General features: G+C 35.7%; 1 protein-coding gene across 4 annotated transcripts in view; it reads right to left on the bottom strand.

Moving 5' to 3' along the window:
- Positions 1-22,171, bottom strand: part of LOC127868686 (G protein-activated inward rectifier potassium channel 3-like) — a 318,245-nt gene that overhangs the window by 294,648 nt on the left and 1,426 nt on the right. The window contains exon 1 of one of the 4 annotated variants that reach the window (XM_052410634.1): positions 21,628-21,753. The exons of 1 other annotated variant lie outside the window; for it this stretch is intronic. The gene's annotated coding sequence lies outside the window, so the exon portion shown is untranslated. Of the gene's footprint in view, positions 1-9,534; positions 9,686-10,676; positions 10,822-21,627; positions 21,754-22,171 lie in introns of those variants that run through there. 2 more of the 4 variants (XM_052410632.1, XM_052410631.1) reach the window with 2 other exon arrangements.

Below are 22,171 nucleotides of genomic sequence, written 5' to 3'. Positions count from 1 at the left end.
AGTAACAGTAGCAGTAGCAGCAGCAGCAGCAGCAGCAGCAGCAGTAGCTGTAGTAGTAGTAGTAGTAGTAGTAGTAGTAGTAGTAGTAGCAGTAGTAGTAGTAGTAGTAGTAGAAGTAGTAGTAGTAGTAGTAGTAGTAGTAGTAGTAGTTGTAGTAGTAGTAGTAGTAGTAGTAGTAGTAGTAGTAGTAGTAGTAGTAGTAGTAGTAGTAGTAGTAGTAGTGGTTGTAGTAGCAAGAAGCAGTAGTAGTAGTACCAGTAATAGTAGTAGTAGTACTAACTTTGTATTAGTATACATACTTTATATTAGGAACAGTTAAATATTACAACATTCACATAAATGGTTTTCTACAGCAACTTGTACACAGGTTTTGCAGTTATAGGAACTCTTCTGCTATTGGGGTTGACCACTATGCAACTGGCACCAATACTGATATGGGATCTAAATCATTCAGAACTAGCTGGATGGCTGTGAAATGCCAACCATGCTGTCAGCAGATTCCAATTATCAGCCATAGCAGTTTGGACAGGTAAATAAAGATTCCACAAACAGGAAGATGAGATCATCTGTCCTGTAAGAACAGTAAGCACAATAGTTGGTACATTAAGGCTTCTCAGGTAGTTGACCGGGATTCGATTTCTACACCTGGCGAATGTGAACTCAGTTGTTGGTAACAAAACTAGACAATGGGTTCCCTCAGAGAACTCCCATTTCTTCATCATGAAACACAACAATTGCATATTTCAGTAAACATGAGTGCCAGCTTTTATATAAAATACAGCACCTTAAAATTCTGGATTAAATTGATCAAGTTCGATTATTATAAGATAAAAACTATTTTAGTAAGAAAGCACGGTCTACATTTATTTAGCAAGTATTACATTATTTGCAGGGCAATAATTCAAACAATGTGGCCAGTTCTCATTCTTGGCTGAGAATTTAAGCCCCAATAAATTGTGACCAAATTTGATGATGATATGTTTAAGACTAGTTGAGCTTTAGGGCGGAACAGTTTTACTAGGCAGGTAAAAAAAAGTCAAGGGTCAGAATTCAAAAGTGCTTCATGCAATCTGGCTGGTTACAAAAGATTGTAGTGATATTATGAAAACAAACATTATCACAAAGTGTCATGATGATCTGATTTAAACTCTTTGAGTTAGAAACTGAGTGAGGTAAATTTGGCCATTTTTTTGTTCAAGAGCCAGATATCAGAAGTGCTTAAGCGATCTCCCTGGTTATCACACTTGGTCAAGATATTATGCCCATAAACATTACAACAAAATTTCATGAGAGTGGACAAGTTCATTTGGCAATTTTTAATCAACTGTAAGGCACAATTGAGAAGTGCATACACATACATTATCACCAAGTTTCATGAACTGTATGAGTTTTTATAATGAGCTGATATAGTTCTCATGGACACGCTGTATGACTGCCCACCACAAGTTTTTTCAATATATTCACAGTGTCTTAAAAAGCCATACAAAAACTAAAAGCTTGACATTTCTGCTATGGTTAAAAATTTATCCCAACATTTGTGATACTTTGGATGTTACTATCATCATACAAAGTGCAGCATCAGACCAAAATCAAACTTAAAAAATCATAAAGATCGAGACTGTCATTGAAACTGTATTCCTGATTGATTCTGGTGTTCTGATTGATGGCAGGCAGTTAACTTTCTCTCACTTCTCCTAGTCATAGCCAAATAATGTACCAAACCAGTACCATGTGCATCTCCTAGTCTTTGCCACATGACGTCCTAAACCAGTTCCATGTGCATCTCCTAGTCTTAGCCAAATGAAGTCCTAAAATAGTGCCATGTGAATCTCCTAGTCATAGCCGAATGAAGTCCTAACCAGTACCACATGCATCTCCTAGTCTTAGCCAAATGAAGTCCTAAACCAGTACCATGTGCATTATCTAGTCTTAGCCAAATGAAGTCCTTAACCCGTTCCATGTGCATCTCCTAGTCTTAGCCAAATGAAGTCCTAAAATAGTACCACATGAATCTCCTAGTCATAGCCGAATGAAGTCCTAACCAGTACCACATGCATCTCCTAGTCTTAGCCAAATGAAGTCCTAAACCAGTACCATGTGCATTATCTAGTCTTAGCCAGATGAAGTCCTTAACCCGTTCCATGTGCATCTCCTAGTCTTAGCCAAATGAAGTCCTAAAATAGTACCACATGAATCTCCTAGTCATAGCCAAATGAAGTCCTAAACCAGTACCATGTGCATCTCCTAGTCATAGCAAAATGAAATCCTTACCAGTACCACATGCATCTCCTAGTCTTAGCCAAATGATTAGTCCTAAACCAATACCATGTGAATCTCTTAGTCATAGCCGAATGAAGTCCTAACCAGTTCCACGTGCATCTCCAAATCTTAGCAAAATGAAGTCCTAAACCAGTACCATGTTAATCTCCTAGCCTTAGCAAAATGAAGTCCTAAACCAGTACCATGTGCACATACTTATGCCAGTATCTGATATCTTCCCTTCTTGAATCAGCCCTTCTTGACTCAGAGGTAAAGGAGAGAATAGCTGACCAATAGCATTACAGGTCATGCCATGTTTCTGATTTTAAAATAAAAAATATCCAGATTCTGAACAACAAACTCTCTACCAACTCTAAGTTAGCTCTTTCAAGTATGAAATCCAGTACATCCATGAATGGACTACATGTTTAGTTTCACAGTAATGCCATTTAAGAAGAAAATAATCTATTTTATGGACTAAACCTTAATGATTACACACAAGCATTATGCATTTGCATTAGTAATGGGATTTGTCATTCTCCGGTTCAATGCATGGTAACTATGCCACTAAAAATCTTCACAGGCTTCTTTGAAACACACAGACGGTGTAGGTATTTATGACCTGTGAAGAAATGCATTCAGAAAGGAGCCTGAGAAGTTCCTTATCATCTGATTTTGTAAAAAAAAGAGATTAATGGTTGGTGGTGTACAATTGACTGATCTTCAATTATCAGACTAATAAAAAGGTCAAACATTCAAATTGTTTGTGTGGCTTTAGATTTGAGAGCATACTATTCATTTTAGCAAAAATCCATTAATTATTTTCACTTTTCTAGAATTGTCTTGAAACTAAAATGAACTGCAAAACTGCAAAACCTAAACATGATGTTGAATATGGCTTTGCTCAGTAACAACACTCACATCCTTTTGTTGCTCCTATATTGAAAATGAAATTCAATGTTGTCAAACATGAACGTACACTGAAACAACTCTTCAACTTCTTATAAGAGACTTGTGATTCTTGTATTCTGCCCTTCCTCTCAATGACCTCTATTTATGTACATCACACAATGAAATAACTCTTCAACTACTTATAAGAGACTTGTGATTCTTGTATGCTTCCCTTCCTCTCAATGACCTCTATTTATGTACACCACACAATGAAATAACTCTTCAACTACTTATAAGAGACTTGTGATTCTTGTATTCTGCCCTTCCTCTCAATGACCTCTATTTATGTACACCACACAATGAAATAACTCTTCAACTACTTATAAGAGACTTGTGATTCTTGTATTCTGCCCTTCCTCTCAATGACCTAATGACCTCTATTTATGTACACCACACAATGCAATAACTCTTCAATTTCTTATAAAAGACTTGTGATTCTTGTATTCGGCCCTTCCTCTCAATGACCTCGATTTATGTACACCGCACAATGAAATAACTCTTCAACTTCTTATAAGAGACGTGTGATTCTTGTATTCTGCCCTTCCTCTCAATGACCTCTATTTATGTACACCACACAATAAAATAACTCTTCAACTTCTTATAAGAGACGTGTGATTCTTGCATTCTACCCTTCCCCTTAATGACCTCTATGTATGTACACCACTCAATAAAATAACTCTTCAACTACTTATAAGAGACTTGGGATTATTGTATTCTACCCTTCCTCTCAATGACCTCTATTTATGTACACCACACAATGTACAAACTCTTCAACTACTTATAGGAGGCTTGTGATTCTTGTATTCTGCCCTTCCTCTCAATGACCTCTATTTATGTACATCAGGAAATGAAATAACTCTTCAACTTCTTATAAGAGGCTTGTGATTCTTGTATTCTGCCCTTCCTCTCAATGACCTCTATTTATGTACATCACACAATGAAATAACTCTTCAACTACTTATAAGAGACTTGTGATTCTTGTATTCTGCCCTTCCTCTCAATGACCTCTATTTATGTACACCACACAATGAAATAACTCTTCAACTACTTATAAGAGACTTGTGATTCTTGTACTCTGCCCTTCCTCTCTATGACCTCTATTTATGTACACCACACAATGAAATAACTCTTCAACTTCTTATAAGAGACTTGTGATTCTTGTATGCTTCCCTTCCTCTCAATGACCTCTATTTATGTACACCACACAATGAAATAACTCTTCAACTTCTTATAAGAGGCTTGCAATTCTTGTATTCTGCCCTTCCTCTCAATGACCTCTATTTATGTACACCACACAATGAAATAACTCTTCAACTACTTATAAGAGACTTGTGATTCTTGTACTCTGCCCTTCCTCTCAATGACCTCTATTTATGTACACCACACAATGAAATAACTCTTCAACTTCTTATAAGAGACTTGTGATTCTTGTATTCTGCCCTTCCTCTCAATGACCTCTATTTATGTACACCACACAATGAAACAACTCTTCAACTTCTTATAAGAGACTTGTGATTCTTGTACTCTGCCCTTCCTCTCAATGACCTCTATTTATGTACACCACACAATGAAATAACTCTTCAACTTCTTATAAGAGACTTGTGATTCTTGTATGCTTCCCTTCCTCTCTATGACCTCTATTTATGTACACCACACAATGAAATAACTCTTCAACCTCTTATAAGAGACTTGTGATTCTTGTATTCTGCCCTTCCTCTCAATGACCTCTATATATGACTCTTTAACTACTTATAAGAGACTTTTGATTCTTGTACTCTGCCCTTCCTCTCAATGACCTCTATTTATGTACACCACACAATGAAATAACTCTTCAACTACTTATAAGAGACTTGTGATTCTTGTACTCTGCCCTTCCTCTCAATGACCTCTATTTATGTACACCAAACAATGAAATAACTCTTCAACTACTTATAAGAGACTTTTGATTCTTGTACTCTGCCCTTCCTCTCAATGACCTCTATTTATGTACACCACACAATGAAACAACTCTTCAACTTCTTATAAGAGACTTGTGATTCTTGTATTCTGCCCTTTCTCTCAATGACCTCTATTTATGTACACCACACAATGAAATAACTCTTCAACTACTTATAAGAGACTTGTGATTCTTGTACTCTGCCCTTCCTCTCAATGACCTCTATTTATGTACACCAAACAATGAAATAACTCTTCAACTACTTATAAGAGACTTTTGATTCTTGTACTCTGCCCTTCCTCTCAATGACCTCTATTTATGTACACCAAACAATGAAATAACTCTTCAACTACTTATAAGAGACTTTTGATTCTTGTACTCTGCCCTTCCTCTCAATGACCTCTATTTATGTACACCACACAATGAAATAACTCTTCACCTACTTATAAGAGGCTTGCAATTCTTGCATTCTGCCCTTCCTCTCAATGACCTCTATTTATATACACCACACAACAGGGGCGTACCTAGGCATACGGCAGTATGCCTGTGCGTATAATTCAGTTTCAAACTTAAAAAAATGAACTCTTAAAATTCAAAAAATGCAATAAAAAGTTAGGGCTAAGGGGGTTAGGGGTATAATTATGTAAACAAGCAAACAAGACGTCCACTTTTAGCAAATAACATTGGGTACAAAACACAACACAGTCTTAACTACAAATACGAAGTAAAGTATTTTTTCACTGATGAGAGGTAATTATCACTCTGTAGACTTTACTCGTTCCACGACTGTGTTGTCGCCCCTTCAATTTTTTGGGAACCAATATTCGGACACGGGTACCCGATTATGTTTACATGGCGCAAATTTTCAAAATGTCAGCGAACGCTCCATTTTATCCACATGTTTTTAGAGATAGCGTCATCGAAACATGTTCATAAGATGAGAGAAGCTAGCTCTTTTGACAGATAAGTGAGAAATTTTTCACAGCTTTACATTTCCCTTAAGGTATTAGTCGATTTATAGATCTACGAGTTAAATAAAAGTTTAGTATGCTCGCTCAAGACTCAGCGAGCATGCTGTTGTTTCAGTCAAAGAGTGTTTCTTTTACAATTTAATTTAAAATTTAATTTTCTGTTTACCAAATACCCCAAATAAAATCAGTTTCAGCAGAAAATAATTACGAGCTTAGTTTTTGGCGCCACGTCGCACCAGGTTTGACGACTCGTCTTAACAAATACACACGCCGTGGGTGTGGCACTACATTTTTACAGAGTCGCAACAAATACACAGACATGGAAAAGGTTTCCATGGAAAACATGCTAAGTCCTTTACTTTTTTTAGAGGAAGAAATTGAGGAATACAATTGCCAAATGTTGCTGAAAGATAACAACAAAACGCTCCTTCTGCAATGAAATCCAACATGTTCTGGGGGAGAGAGCAAGAGTCAAACATTTCCTCACATTAACATACCCATTCACTCGCAGTCATAGGCTTCTTGATTTAAAGCCTTGATACTAAATCTTAATAGGTTATGGTCAAAAGTATATTTGCAGTTGGCAATTTTTATTGAAAATATTTATTATTCTCAATTTGTTTCAAGCTTAAATTCGAGGATAAACATTCCCAAAATGTGCCTGTAATGCAATACCAAATTACACCTTTTGCAAAGAAATATCTAAATTTTCCAGGGGAGGATCCCATACTCCCGCCAGCAATAGAGTTATATACCCTCGTACACCTACATGTATGAAACTACGGATCCATTCTCCCTCGCAATGAGGCTTCTTGATTTGTAAGCATTGACACTTAAACTTAGCAAATAAATTATGGTCGAAAGTATATTTGCTGTTGACAATGTTTAATAAAATATTTCCTTTTATCCGTCTTTTTCAAGCAAGAAATTGATGAATACAGTTGCCAAAACGTGGCTGAAAGATAACACCAAAACGCACCATCTGCAATGAATTTTCCCAAATTTTCTTGGGGGAGACCCCCCAAATCACCCCAGCAGGAGGGGGAGACCCCCTCCTTCACCCCCCCTCGCAGCTTTGCTGCTCGATCGTGCGTATAGCTGAAATAGCCTCACGAACGCCCCTGCACAATGAAAAAAATCTTTTACTACTTATAAGAGACTTGTGATTCTTGTATTCTGCCCTTCCTCTCATTGGCCTCTATTTATGTACATCACACAATGAAATAACTCTTCAACTACTTATAAGAGACTTGTGATTCTTGTATTCTGCCCTTCCTCTCAATGACCTCTATTTATGTACACCACACAATGAAATAACTCTTCAACTACTTATAAGAGACTTGTGATTCTTGTATTCTGCCCTTCCTCTCAATGACCTCTATTTATGTACACCACACAATGAAATAACTCTTCAACTACTTATAAGAGACTTGTGATTCTTGTATTCTGCCCTTCCTCTCAATGACCTCTATTTATGTACACCGCACAATGAAATAACTCTTCAACTACTTATAAGAGACTTGTGATTCTTGTATTCTGCCCTTCCTCTCAATGACCTCTATTTATGTACACCGCACAATGAAATAACTCTTCAACTACTTATAAGAGACTTGTGATTCTTGTATTCTGCCCTTCCTCTCAATGACCTCTATTTATGTACACCAAACAATGAAATAACTCTTCAACTACTTATCAGAGACTTGTGATTATTGTATTCTGTCCTTTCTCTCAATCACCTCTATTATAATGTACACCACACAAAGTTGACTATTGGAAAAAAGGGAAATAATAATGAAAAGCCTGATGAGAGAGTATTGGTTCTTTTACTCTGCACTTCTCTGTAATTTTTTTTCATCTTTATATTAAGTTTGTTTGGAATCCTAAGATGGTTGGGGTATACATATAAAGAGACTACAGGCCACAGCGCACTCATTTGATGGTAATAACAGTCTATTCAGAGTCTATTTATAGAAAGATTGTTTATTCAGAGTCTATTTCGGCAGGTATATGTGTTTTCATCATTATTAAGGCATATTTATTTCAGTGCAACTGCTTTGAAGTTCCGATTATCATGCTTTCCTGGATTGATTATCCTATTCCATTGAGAGTCTAGATCATTATTCTGCAAATGAAATTTCAATTATAGGCATTATTTTAACCTTGAGAGGTCTAAACAATAATATCATACAATTATATTCACAGTCTGTCTTGCACTTAATTTTCTTCACAGAGAAAAAAACACACTAAAATAAGTCTGCTATTGTATTTATAGAACAAAATGTGACATCCCAACACAAAAGGCCACAACACAGTGATCAGATGTTATCCATTTAAAATGATTATTAATAAACAAAACTGTATTTTCAGTACCAGTCTTCATCCTTTGCTCAAGTTGGCTGTATTTGCTCCTTGATTTACAGTGTTCTCCTACTTTTTAAATCTGTGAGAAAAAATTGAAAACTTGTTATTTTGAAAATTTGTTAACAAGTTCCTCTAATATTAATCAAGGCGCTGAAGGCACTGAAGTTGTTCGCTATTGTATAATCTTAGACAAAACTCAGTTTATAAAATTATGTTATAGCTTTGTATAGCACAAATTTGAAATGAACACAACCCATTCAAATTTTACAGAAGGAGATGTGTTTTTTTCCAAATCATTAATAAAAAAGATAATTTAAGCTTCATTTTGGGAAAACAGGGCTTAATTCATATGCATTAATTGTCATTCCAGTACCACAGAGACTCTCTTTTAACGAAAAACACCATTAAATCAGAAAGTGTCGTCCTTGATTAGCTTGTGCGCATTGCACAGGCTAATCTCATTTGACATGCATTAAGCCCCGTTTTCCCTGAAAGCAGCCAATATGTACAGATTTCAATGATAAACTGGCCAATGTCATCGCACAAGCTGTTGAACACAAGACTGGCCAATGTCGTCAATACACGCTTTGAAACACTATTGATTACATACACACACTCGCTGTCTGAAGTGTACCAGTGGTGAACTATAAAAAGGCAGATGCGGTGGTTATTGTTCCTAGCGTAGTAGAGCAGACGCTCCTAGCATTAGTCGCCTGCATAATTTTACTGCAGTTAGTTCAGGCCGACGAGTGCTGTCACTCATGCAAAGCGTGCGCTCTCATTGGCCAATATTGATTGTTCAATACACCGACGCTCCGCTTAGCGTAGTTAACAGCAGACTGACTTGCAAAACTTGCTCTACATTAGTTGCTCACTAGCGCGACCAACTCAAAATGGCAGCTTTTTATTAGCTGAATGTATTTGGAAGAATGTTAACAAATATGAACACATGATCAATAACTTGTGATAACACAACCAATGGAAACAAATTAATTTTGTTTTTATATTAATTAAAAAGCTTATTAAAATTTTTTATATATAAATAGGAATAAGTACCTGCAGTAGAAAATACACAGATTTATAAATCATGAACTCAAGAGTATTTTTATGTTTGATAAAATGTCTCAGGTCACTATGTTCCAATTAAACGAACACTGACTAATGCATGTATTCCTTTATTCATCTTCCATTGAGTTATCAATTATAGTTTTACACAAAACAACAATGTCCTAATTTAACATGATCATGCTGTATATCTAACATAACAGGAAATTATTACTTGAAAATTATTAATCCTGCAGTCAGTGTCATTAAAGGAGCATATCACCAGCATTTTCCATAATAAAAGACATAATATTATTATTACTTTCAACATAACTGATTACAATTTTTATTCTCATTTCTATCAAATCTATTTTTCTACAAGCTTCAATCATATGTTTATTTCATTATTTCAACAAATGTTTCAAAACAATTAACTTTTTTCGCAGATTTAGCCCTAGGAAAAGCTAACACAAATAAAAAAAAAGATTGACAAGTTATAAAATGAAATCAATTTCCAGTATAATGACCATAATTTATTTTAAATTAATGTTCATATTTTGCCAGGTGTGGCATTGAAGCGCTTTCAAACATAAACATGTTTAAGACACTTTTTACAAACAAAATTGTTTTCACTTAACAAGGTCGGAATTATTTTTCATCAGTAATATATGATGCAAAAGTTGTTCAAATATGGAGTTGGTTCTTTGTAGTGTTAATCAGTAAAAATTATTGTACAGTGATATAACTTTTTTAATAGCCATTGTATTTAAGATAACACCCTTCCCAACAAGTATCATAAACTTGATTTGTCTGAATAAAAGTAATGCTTCTACATTTAAACCAGGTCTGACCTTTGATAAGAAGTTGGCTACATTTTAATAAATATTCCACATAAATTTACAAAATTAGACTGTAAAAAATCATATTTTTAAATGCTATTGTTTTTTAGTGTCAACAGGTCCCCTTAGAATCATCAGATAAATTCAATCTCATTTTGATCAAATTCTGCTGTAAACAACATTATTTGTTTTCAATATCTGATGTCATATAAAAGGGTTTGACCAAACTATTTTTCAAACAAAAAAATATGAAATAAATAATCAACATTAAGAAGAACATAAAGGCTTTAAAATAAAATAATTGTTTGCAATTACCTTGATTTACTATCCTTTTACCAATCACAGAAAGCACAGAACTGATAATTCATGGAAGATTTTCCATTATTTTTCTGAATATATTTCATACTTTTCAACAGTGTTTTTTACCCTTTTCACTCACAGCATTCATTAGAACCTGTCACATGATAGGATAAGTTACTTATATTTATTATACCCATCCATATTTAAATGATACATTCCTTACTAGTGATGGTCTAACAACAAAGAACTTAACTTGCCCTACCCACAATGTTATGACTTTGAAAACAATTTACATTTTCAAGAACACTTAACACTGGCATTTGTAATAAGCTGTTCTGCTCAGTACATGTCAATTAGAATCTTGTTCAGCAATAATCAGCTCTTTGTTTCTTTCTGAAACGCTCCTTAACACTTTCATATAGAACATCAAAATAATAAATTTAATAATACTGTTCAAAATTCTCTTTGTCCAAGCAACTGTATCATGAGAAATATTATGCACCTAGCACTGATTAACTCTTCAATTTAAAGGGGCCTTTTCACAGAATTTGGCATGTTTTGATGTATTGTCATTAAATGCTTTATATTTATAAATGTTAAAGCCACGCACCTTATTTAGCATAGTAAATTTAAGAATTAATAAGAAACATATTTTAGATATGACAGTTAGAATATATCTGGTGGTTGCAAGGTAGTAATCCGTCTTTTTTGCGATTAACACCTTAAAAATAATCGCGTTTGTCGAAACGGACGTATACGTCCAGAAATCCTACTTTCGGTTTTAAAAGCGGTACCCTTTGAAAAATAATAAATTATTTGCTAACTAGTATATAGATTTAATTTTATCTAAGCCAATTATAATACATCTGGTGGTTACAAGGTAGAAATCCGTCTTTTATGAGCTTTAAAACTTAAAAATAATCACGTTTTTCGAAATTGACGCACACATGTATAAGTATGGAAATCCTACTTTCGGTTTTAAAATCCGTTTGAAAACTAATAAATTACTTGCTAACTAGGCTATCGATTTAACGACAATTTTGCACACTTACAAATTACATCCATATGTATTAATTAACGTGTATTTCATTTCAAGGTGTGTGGCTTTAACATAGGATACAAACAGATCCAGTAAACAAGAGGGCCATGATGGTCCTGTATGGCTCCACTGCTGAAAAAAGGCTGAAACAAATATTCTCTGCATGTGCAAATACTTAAATATAGGCCCTATTTAAGCACATGTACACTTTTGTGACCCCCTGGGCTTGGTCAAATTTAACCCCAGGGGCATAATTTGAGCAAACTTTGTAGAGGACAACTATATCTCACTACATGTACATACAAAATATGGTAGCCCTAGGTCCTAGAGTTCAGGACAAGAATATTTTAAAAGTTTTCACAAAATAAGCAAGATATAAGCGTATATAATGTTCAATTTTGTGACCAGCGGGTCAGGGTCAAATTTGACCCAAAGGGCTTAATTTGAACAAACTTGGTATAGAACTATAAGATGTTACTGCATACCAAATTTGGTAGCCATAGTCTGAATTGTTTTCGACAAAAAGATTTTTAAAGATTTCACAAAATAGGCGCTTTATAAGCGTTTTTTTCAATTTTGTGACCCCCCAGGGCAGGGTCAAAGTTGACCCCAGAGGCATTATTTGAACAAATTTGGTAGAGGTTTCTTAGATGTCACTACATACCAAATTTGGTAACCCTAGGCCCAACGGTTATGAACAAGAAGATTTTTAAAGTCTTCACAAAATAGGCCCCATATAAGCGTATGTTCAGTTTTGTGACCCCCTGGGCAGGGTCAAATTTGACCCAAGGGGCATAATTTGAACAAACTAAGAAGAGAACTATTACATGTCACTACATACCAAATTTGGTAGCCCTATGCCATACAGTTATGGACAAGAAGATTTTGAAAGTTTTCACAAAATAGGCCTTATATAAGCATATGTTCAATTTTGTGACCCTCAGGGCAGGGTCAAACTTGACCCCAAGGGCATAATTTGGAAAAAACTTGGTAGAGGACTATAAGATGTCACTTCATACCAAATAAGGTAGCCCTAGGCCCAATGGTTATGGACAAAAAGATTATGAAAGTTTTCACAAAATAGGCCTTATATAAGCATATGTTCAATTTTGTGACCCACGGGGCAGGGTCAAATTTGACCCCAGGGGCATAATTTGAAGAAATTTGGTAGAGGACCTTTAGATGTCTCTACATACCAAATTTGTTAGACCTAGGCCCAATGGTTATGGACAAGAAGATTTTGAAAGTTTTCACAAAATAGGCCTTATATAAGCATATGTTCAATTTTGTTATCCTCGAGGCAGGGTCAAATTTGACCCCAGGAGCATAATTTGAAGAAATTTGGTAGAGGACTACTAGATGTCTCTACATACCAAATTTGATAGCCCTAGGCCCAATGGTTATGGATATGAAAAATTTGAAAGTTTTCACAAAATAGGCCTTATATAAGCACATGTTCAATTTTGTGACCCCCGGGGCAGGATCAAATTTGACCCTAGGGGCATAATTTGAAGAAATTTGGTAGAGGACTATTAGATGTCTCTACATACCTTATTTGATAGCCCTAGGCCCAATGGTTATGGACGAGAAGATTTTGAAAGTTTTCACAAAATAGGCCTTATAAAAGCATATGTTCAATTTTGTGACCCCCGGGGACGGGTCAAATTTGACCCCAGGGGCATAATTTGAACAAATTTGGAAGAGGACTATTAGATGTCCCTACATACCAAATTTGATAGCCCTAGGCCCAATGGTTATGGACGAGAAGATTTTGAAAGTTTTCACAAAATAGGCCTTATATAAGCATATGTTCAATTTTGTGACCCACGGGGCAGATTCAAATTTGACCCCAGGGGCATAATTTGAAACAATTTGGTAGAGGACTTTTAGATGTCTCTACATACCAAATTTGATAGACCTAGGCCCAATGGTTATGGACAAGAAGATTTTGAAAGTTTTCACAAAATAGGCCTTATATAAGCATATGTTTCAATTTTGTTATCCCCGGGGCAGGGTCAAATTTGACCCAAGGGGCATAATTTGAAGAAATTTGGTAGAGGACTACTAGATGTCTCTACATACCAAATTTGATAGCCCTAGGCCCAATGGTTATGGATATGAAAATTTTGAAAGTTTTCACAAAATAGGCCTTATATAAGCACATGTTCAATTTTGTAACCCCCGGGGCAGGGTCAAATTTGACCCCAGGAGCATAATTTGAAGAAATTTGGTAGAGGACTACTAGATGTCTCTACATACAAAATTTGATAGCCCTAGGCCCAATGGTTATGGATATGAAAAATTTGAAAGTTTTCACAAAATAGGCCTTATATAAGCACATGTTCAATTTTGTGACCCCCAGGGCAGGATCAAATTTGACCCTAGGGGCATAATTTGAAGAAATTTGGTAGAGGACTATTAGATGTCTCTACATACCAAATTTGATGGCCATAGGCCCAATGGTTATGGATGAGAAGATTTTGAAAGTTTTCACAAAATAGGCCTTATATAAGCATATGTTCAATTTTGTTACCCCTGGGGCAGGGTAAAATTTGACCGCAGGGGCATAATTTGAAGAAATTTGGTAGAGGACTACTAGATGTCTCTACATACCAAATTTGATAGCCCTAGGCCCAATGGTTATGGAAATGAAAATTTTGAAAGTTTTAACAAAATAGGCCTTATATAAGCACATGTTCAATTTTGTGACCCCCGGCGCAGGGTCAAATTAGACCCCAGGGGCATAATTTGAAGAAATTTGGTAGAGGACAATAAGATGTCTCTACATACCAAATTTGATAGCCCTATGCCCAATGGTTATGGACGAGAAGATTTTGAAAGTTTTCACAAAATAGGCCTTATATAAGCATATGTTCAATTTTGTGACCCCGGGGCAGGGTCATATTTTACCCTAGGGGCATAATTTGAAGAAATTTGGTAGAGGACTATTAGATGTCTCTACATACCAAATTTGATAGCCATAGGCCCAATGGTTATGGACAAAAAGATTTTGAAAGTTTTCACAAAATAGGCCTTATATAAGCATATGTTCAATTTTGTGACCCTCGGGGCAGCGTCAAATTTGACCCCAGGGGCATGATTTGAAATAATTTGGTAGAGGACTATTAGATGTCTCTACATACCAAATTTGATAGCCCTAGGCCCAAAGGTTATGGACAAAAAGATTTTGAAAGTTTTCACAAAACAGGCCTTATATAAGCTTATGTTCAATTTTGTGACCCCCGGGGCAGGGTCAAATTAGACACCAGGGGCATAATTTGAAAAAATTTGGTAGAGGACTATTAGATGTCTCTACATACCAAATTTGATAGCCCTATGCCCAATGGTTATGGACGAGAAGATTTTGAAAGTTTTTACAAAATAGGCCTTTTATAAGCATATGTTCAATTTTGTGACCCACGGGGCAGATTCAAATTTGACCCCAGGGGCATAATTTGAAGAAATTTGGTAAAGGACTTTTAGATGTCCCTACATACCAAATTTGATAGACCTAGGCCCAATGGTTATGGACAAGAAGATTTTGAAAGTTTTCACAAAATAGGCCTTATATAAGCATATGTCCAATTTTGTTACCCCCGGGGCAGGGTCAAATTTGACCCCAGGGGCATAATTTGAAAAATGGTTATGGATATGAAAATTTTGAAAGTTTTCACAAAATAGGCCTTATATAAGCACATGTTCAATTTTGTAACCCCCGGGGCAGGGTCAAATTTGACCCCAGGGGCATAATTTGAAGAAATTTGGTAGAGGACCATTAGATATCTCTACATACCAAATTTGATAGACCTAGGCCCAATGGTTATGGACGAGAAGATTTTGAAAGTTTTCACAAAATAGGCCTTATATAAGCATATGTTCAATAATGTGACCCCCGGGGCACGGTCAAATTTGACCCCAGGGGCATAATTTGAAGAAATTTGGTAGAGGACTTTTAGATGTCTCTACATACCAAATTTGATAGACCCAGGCCCAATGGTTATGGACAAGATGATTTTTTATGTTTTCACAAAATAGGCCTTATATAAGCATATGTTCAATTTTGTTACCCCCGGGGCAGGGTCAAATTTGACCCCAGGGGCATAATTTGAAGAAATTTGGTAGAGGACTACTAGATGTCTCTACATACCAAATTTGATAGCCCTAGGCCAAATGGTTATGGAAATGAAAATTTTGAAAGTTTTCACAAAATAGGCCTTATATAAGCACATGTTCAATTTTGTGACCCCCGGCGCAGGGTCAAATTTGACCCCAGGGGCATAATTTGAAGAAATTTGGTAGAGGACTATAAGATGTCTCTACATACCAAATTTGATAGCCCTATGCCCAATGGTTATGGACGAGAAGATTTTGAAAGTTTTCACAAAATAGGCCTTATATAAGCATATGTTCAATTTTGTGACCCCGGGGCAGGGTCAAATTTGACCCTAGGGGCATAATTTGAAGAAATTTGGTAGAGGACTATTAGATGTCTCTACATACCAAATTTGATAGCCATAGGCCCAATGGTTATGGACGAGAAGATTTTGAAAGTTTTCACAAAATAGGCCTTAAATAAGCATATGTTCAATTTTGTGACCCTCGGGGCAGGGTCAAATTTGACCCCTGGGGCATGATTTGAAATAATTTGGTAGAGGACTATTAGATGTCTCTACATACCAAATTTGATAGCCCTAGGCCCAAAGGTTATGGACAATTTTGTGACCCCCGGGGCAGGGTCAAATTTGACCCTAGGGGCATAATTTGAAGAAATTTGGTAGAGGACTATTAGATGTCTCTACATACCAAATTTGATAGCCATAGGCCCAATGGTTATGGACGAGAAGATTTTGAAAGTTTTCACAAAATAGGCCTTATATAAGCATATGTTCAATTTTGTGACCCCCGGGGCAGGGTCAAATTAGACCCCAGGGGCATAATTTGAAAAAATTTGGTAGAGGACTATTAGATGTCTCTACATACCAAATTTGATAGCCCTATGCCCAATGGTTATGGACGAGAAGATTTTGAAAGTTTTCACAAAATAGGCCTAATATAAGCATATGTTCAATTTTGTGACCCCCGGGGCAGGGTCAAATTTGACCCCAGGGGAATAATTTGAAGAAATTTGGTAGAGGAGTTTTAGATGTCTCTACATACCAAATTTGATAGACCTAGGCCCAATGGTTATGGACGAGAAGATTTTGAAAGTTTTCACAAAATAGGCCTTATATAAGCATATGTTCAATTTTGTAACCCCCGGGGCAGGGTCAAATTTGACCCCAGGGGCATAATTTGAAGAAATTTGGTAGAGGACTATAAGATGTCTCTACATACCAAATTTGATAGCCCTATGCCCAATGGTTATGGAAAAGAAGATTTTGAAAGTTTTCACAAAATAGGCTTTATATAAGCATATGTTCAATTTTTTCGACCCGGGGCAGGGTCAAATTTGACCCCAGGGGCATAATTTGAAGAAATTTGGTAGAGGACTATTAGATGTCTCTACATACCAAATTTGATAGCCATAGGCCCAATGGTTATGGACAAAAAGATTTTGAAAGTTTTCACAAAATAGGCCTTATATAAGCATATGTTCAATTTTGTGACCCTCGGGGCAGGGTCAAATTTGACCCCTGGGGCATGATTTGAAAAAAAATTGGTAGAGGACTATTAGATGTCTCTACAGACCAAATTTGATAGCCCTAGGCCCAAAGGTTATGGACAAAAAGATTTTGAAAGTTTTCATAAAATAGGCCTTATATAAGCTGATGTTCAATTTTGTGACCCCCGGGGCAGGGTCAAATTAGACCCCAGGGGCATAATTTGAAAAAATTTGGTAGAGGACTATTAGATGTCTCTACATACCAAATTTGATAGCCCTATGCCCAATGGTTATGGACAAGAAGATTTTGAAACTTTTCACAAAATAGGCCTAATATAAGCATATGTTCAATTTTGTGACCCGCGGGGCAGATTCAAATTTGACCCTAGGGGCATAATTTGAAGAAATTTGGTAGAGTACTTTTAGATGTCTCTACATACCAAATTTGATAGACCTAGGCCCAATGGTTATGGACAAGAAGATTTTGAAAGTTTTCACAAAATAGGCCTTATATAAGCATATGTTCAATTTTGTTATCCCCCCGGGCAAGGTCAAATTTGACCCCAGGGGCATAATTTGAAGAAATTTGGTAGAGGACTACTAGATGTCTCTACATACCAAATTTGATAGCCCTAGGCCCAATGGTTATGGAAATGAAAATTTTGAAAGTTTTCACAAAATAGGCCTTATATAAGCACATGTTCAATTTTGTGACCCCCGGCGCAGGGTCAAATTTGACCCCAGGGGCATAATTTGAAGAAATTTGTTAGAGGACTATAAGATGTCTCTACATACCAAATTTGATAGCCCTATGCCCAATGGTTATGGACGAGAAGATTTTGAAAGTTTTCAAAAAATAGGCCTTATATAAGCATATGTTCAATTTTGTGACCCCGGGGCAGGGTCAAATTTGACCCTAGGGGCATAATTTGAAGAAATTTGGTAGAGGACTTTTAGATGTCTCTACATACCAAATTTGATAGCCCTAGGCCCAATGGTTATGGACGAGAAGATTTTGAAAGTTTTCACAAAATAGGCCTTATATAAGCATATGTTCAATTTTGTGACCCTCGGGGCAGGGTCAAATTTGACACCTGGGGCATGATTTAAAATAATTTGGTAGAGGACTATTAGATGTCTCTACATACGAAATTTGATAGCCCTAGGCCCAAAGGTTATGGACAAAAAGATTTTGAAAGTTTTCACAAAACAGGCCTTATATAAGCTTATGTTCAATTTTGTGACCCCCGGGGCAGGGTCAAATTAGACCCCAGGGGCATAATTTGAAAAAATTTGGTAGAGGACTATTAGATGTCTCTACATACCAAATTTGATAGCCCTATGCCCAATGGTTATGGACAAGAAGATTTTGAAAGTTTTCACAAAATAGGCCTTATATAAGCATATGTTCAATAATGTGACCCCCGGGGCAGGGTCAAATTTGACCCTAGGGGCATAATTTGAAAAAATTTGGTAGAGGACTTTTAGATGTCTCTACATACCAAATTTGATAGACCTAGGCCCAATGGTTATGGACAAGATGATTTTTAATGTTTTTACAAAATAGGCCTTATATAAGCATATGTTCAATTTTGTTACCCCCGGGGCAAGGTCAAATTTGACCCCAGGGGCATAATTTGAAGAAATTTGGTAGAGGACTACTAGATGTCTCTACATACCAAATTTGATAGACCTAGGCCCAATGGTTATGGACAAGAAGATTTTGAAAGTTTTCACAAAATAGGCCTTATATAAGCATATGTTCAATTTTTTTTACCCCTGGGGCAGGGTCAAATTTGACCCCATGGGCATAATTTGAAGAAATTTGGAAGAGAACTACTAGATGTCTCTACATACCAAATTTGATAGCCCTAGTCCCAATGGTTATGGAAATGAAAATTTTGAAAGTTTTCACAAAATAGGCCTTATATAAGCACATGTTCAATTTTGTGACCCCCGGGGCAGGGTCAAATTAGACCCCAGGGGCATAATTTGAAGAAATTTGGTAAAGGACTATTAGATGTCTCTACATACCAAATTTGATAGCTCTATGCCCAATGGTTATGGACGAGAAGATTTTGAAAGTTTTCACAAAATAGGCCTTATATAAGCATATGTTCAATTTTGTGACCCCCGGGGAAGGATCAAATTTGACACTAGGGGCATAATTTGAAGAAATTTGGTAGAGGACTATTAGATGTCTCTACATACCAAATTTGATAGCCATAGGCCCAATAATGGACGAGAAAATTTTGAAAGTTTTCACAAAATAGGCCTTATATAAGCTTATGTTCAATTTTGTGACCCTCGGGGCAGGGTCAAATTTGACCCCAGGGGCATGATTTAAAGAAATTTGGTAGAGGACTATTTGATGTCTCTACATACCAAATTTGATAGCCCTAGGCCCAATGGTTATGGACAAAAAGATTTTGAAAGTTTTCACAAAATAGGCCTTATATAAGCTTATGTTCATTTTTGTGACCCCCGGGGCAGAGTCAAATTAGACCCCAGAGGCATAATTTGAAGAAATTTGGTAGAGGACTATAAGATGTCTCTACATACCAAATTTGATAGCCCTAAGCCCGATGGTTATGGACGAGAAGATTTTAAATGTTTTCACAAAATAGGGCTTATATAAGCATATGTTCAATTTTGTGACCCCCGGGGCAGGGTCAAATTTGACACCAGGGGCATAATTTGAAGAAATTTGGTAGAGGACTATTAGATGTCTCTACATACCAAATTTGATAGCTCTATGCCTAATGGTTATGGACAAGAAGATTTTGAAAGTTTTAACAAAACAGGCCTTATATAAGCAAATTTTCATTTTTGTGACCCCCGGGGCAGGGTCAAATTTGACCCCAGGGGCATAATTTGAACAAATTTGAAAGAGGTTCACCCCAGAAACATTCCTGAGAAATTTCATCAGCATTGGACCAGTAGTTTAGGAGAAGAAGATGTTTTAAGAAAAAGTTAACGCATGCACGCACGCACGAAGGACACAGGACCATGACAAAAGACCTGCTGGCCTCTGGCCAGTGGAGCTAAAAATCAAGAATAAAATTTAAGAAAAGGAAATAGGTAACCCTCAGCAGGGCTCGACCCCTGGGTTCCTGGAGCTAAAAGTCTACCACTTAGACCACTCGGTTCTTCCGAAAACAATATCTGATGTATTTTATACTTAATATAAGCAATACTCGTAGCTTTACAAAATATAACGACAACAACAAAACTCTCCAAATTATTAATTCGTTTCGGGTTGCAACGCTTAATAATTTTCGGGGATTTAAATCATCAAAAGATGCATATAATGGCTATTTTAGAGCATGGTAAATGTTCAGTTTTACTATTTCCTCACAAAGATCATAACTTATAAAACGAAAATTTGCGAATCTGAAACAACTTTTTTTTCAATTTTGTCAATTTACCCAAACGTGAAAAGGCTCCTTTAAAGGAACTTGATCATATTTTTCGTCTTTGAAAAAAAATCTCATTTAATCAATGCACTAACAAATCAGGAATATTTGGAATATTTTTAAATAATTATAAAACAAGGTAAAAGAAATAAAAAAATTAATTTTGCCTGCCCAAGGGCTCAAAACTTGAACCTCTGAGTCTAGAAGCAAACACTATTGTGCAACGACTATATCACTGACTTTTTATTTTATAAGGGAAGTTTTAACATTATGTCCGTTATACATGTTTTTTTAAAAATTATATATGCAAAGTGCTATTTTAGTTATTTTAAATACAATGCAAACATTTTTTTGATTCTTAGAAAACCTTTTTTAATTGTCATTTTGGCAAACTGTGAAAAAGTCCCTTTCATAAATGACATTATTTTTAATTTCCCAATTTTTTTAAAGGAGCATAAATCAGGGGTATTTCACCTCAACATGTTATTATAAGCACATATTAAGACAATGAAATAATTCAAATTTTCACTTAATCATTTATCATGAAGCAATACAACACTCATATTATAATGTTCTTGCAAAGAAAAATACATTAAATGCCAAAACAAATAATCTTTAAGTGAGATTCACACTATTGTCTTAAAAAACAAAGCCAACTTCAATTAAACATTTGCATGATGACTGTACTATTGCATGAAAATAACAGTACAATATACCCAAACATTGTCAGTAAATTGAATAATTATTAAATAAAACAAAAAATAATACAAAAATTACCATTATCAGAATAAGCAGCTAATAAGTAGTAAATGAATAATATGCCATACAGTAGAGATATATTTTCACTACCTTATGTTACAGTTTGAAAATATTTAACACAAAATCCACACAAAAATGATGATGCAATACCTTCTGGGAAAACCCTAACCATCTAGTGCACCACTGCTGGGAGCAGAACCATTAATCAAACTGAATCATTCACACAGCTAGTTTCTCTCAGACTGTAAACACATTAGACTGTGGCTACAAGCTACTACATCTTGATCTTAAAACTAATTGAGACAGAAGTTTATTATTTGCTAACAAATTTCTACAAACCTGTTTGCTCCATAGTTTTAAAACACATCATCAAGTTGAAGCAGTTTATCTTCATAACCTGGACAGATAAAACTCATGCAAATGATTCAGTTTACTTGAAGTTATCAAACTGATCCTTTTGCAGTCATCACTGCACTAACAGAACCCAGAGTTTACTCAACAAATATTAATCTTTTCATAAATTATTAATGTATATTTTAGACATTTCCTTGTTTTGATATTTTTAGCAGGAAGAATATACATGAAATTAAACTTATTGATAAAAGCAAATATTTACTACCACCTATCGTATAATCAGTGAATGGAACATGTTGAAAGAAAATTACTTGAACTGTAAAAGTAGTGAGTTAATATA

This window comes from Dreissena polymorpha, chromosome 2, assembly GCF_020536995.1.
Source record: "Dreissena polymorpha isolate Duluth1 chromosome 2, UMN_Dpol_1.0, whole genome shotgun sequence".
Taxonomy (NCBI): domain Eukaryota; kingdom Metazoa; phylum Mollusca; class Bivalvia; order Myida; family Dreissenidae; genus Dreissena; species Dreissena polymorpha.
This window is presented reverse-complemented; position numbering and strand designations above follow the sequence as displayed.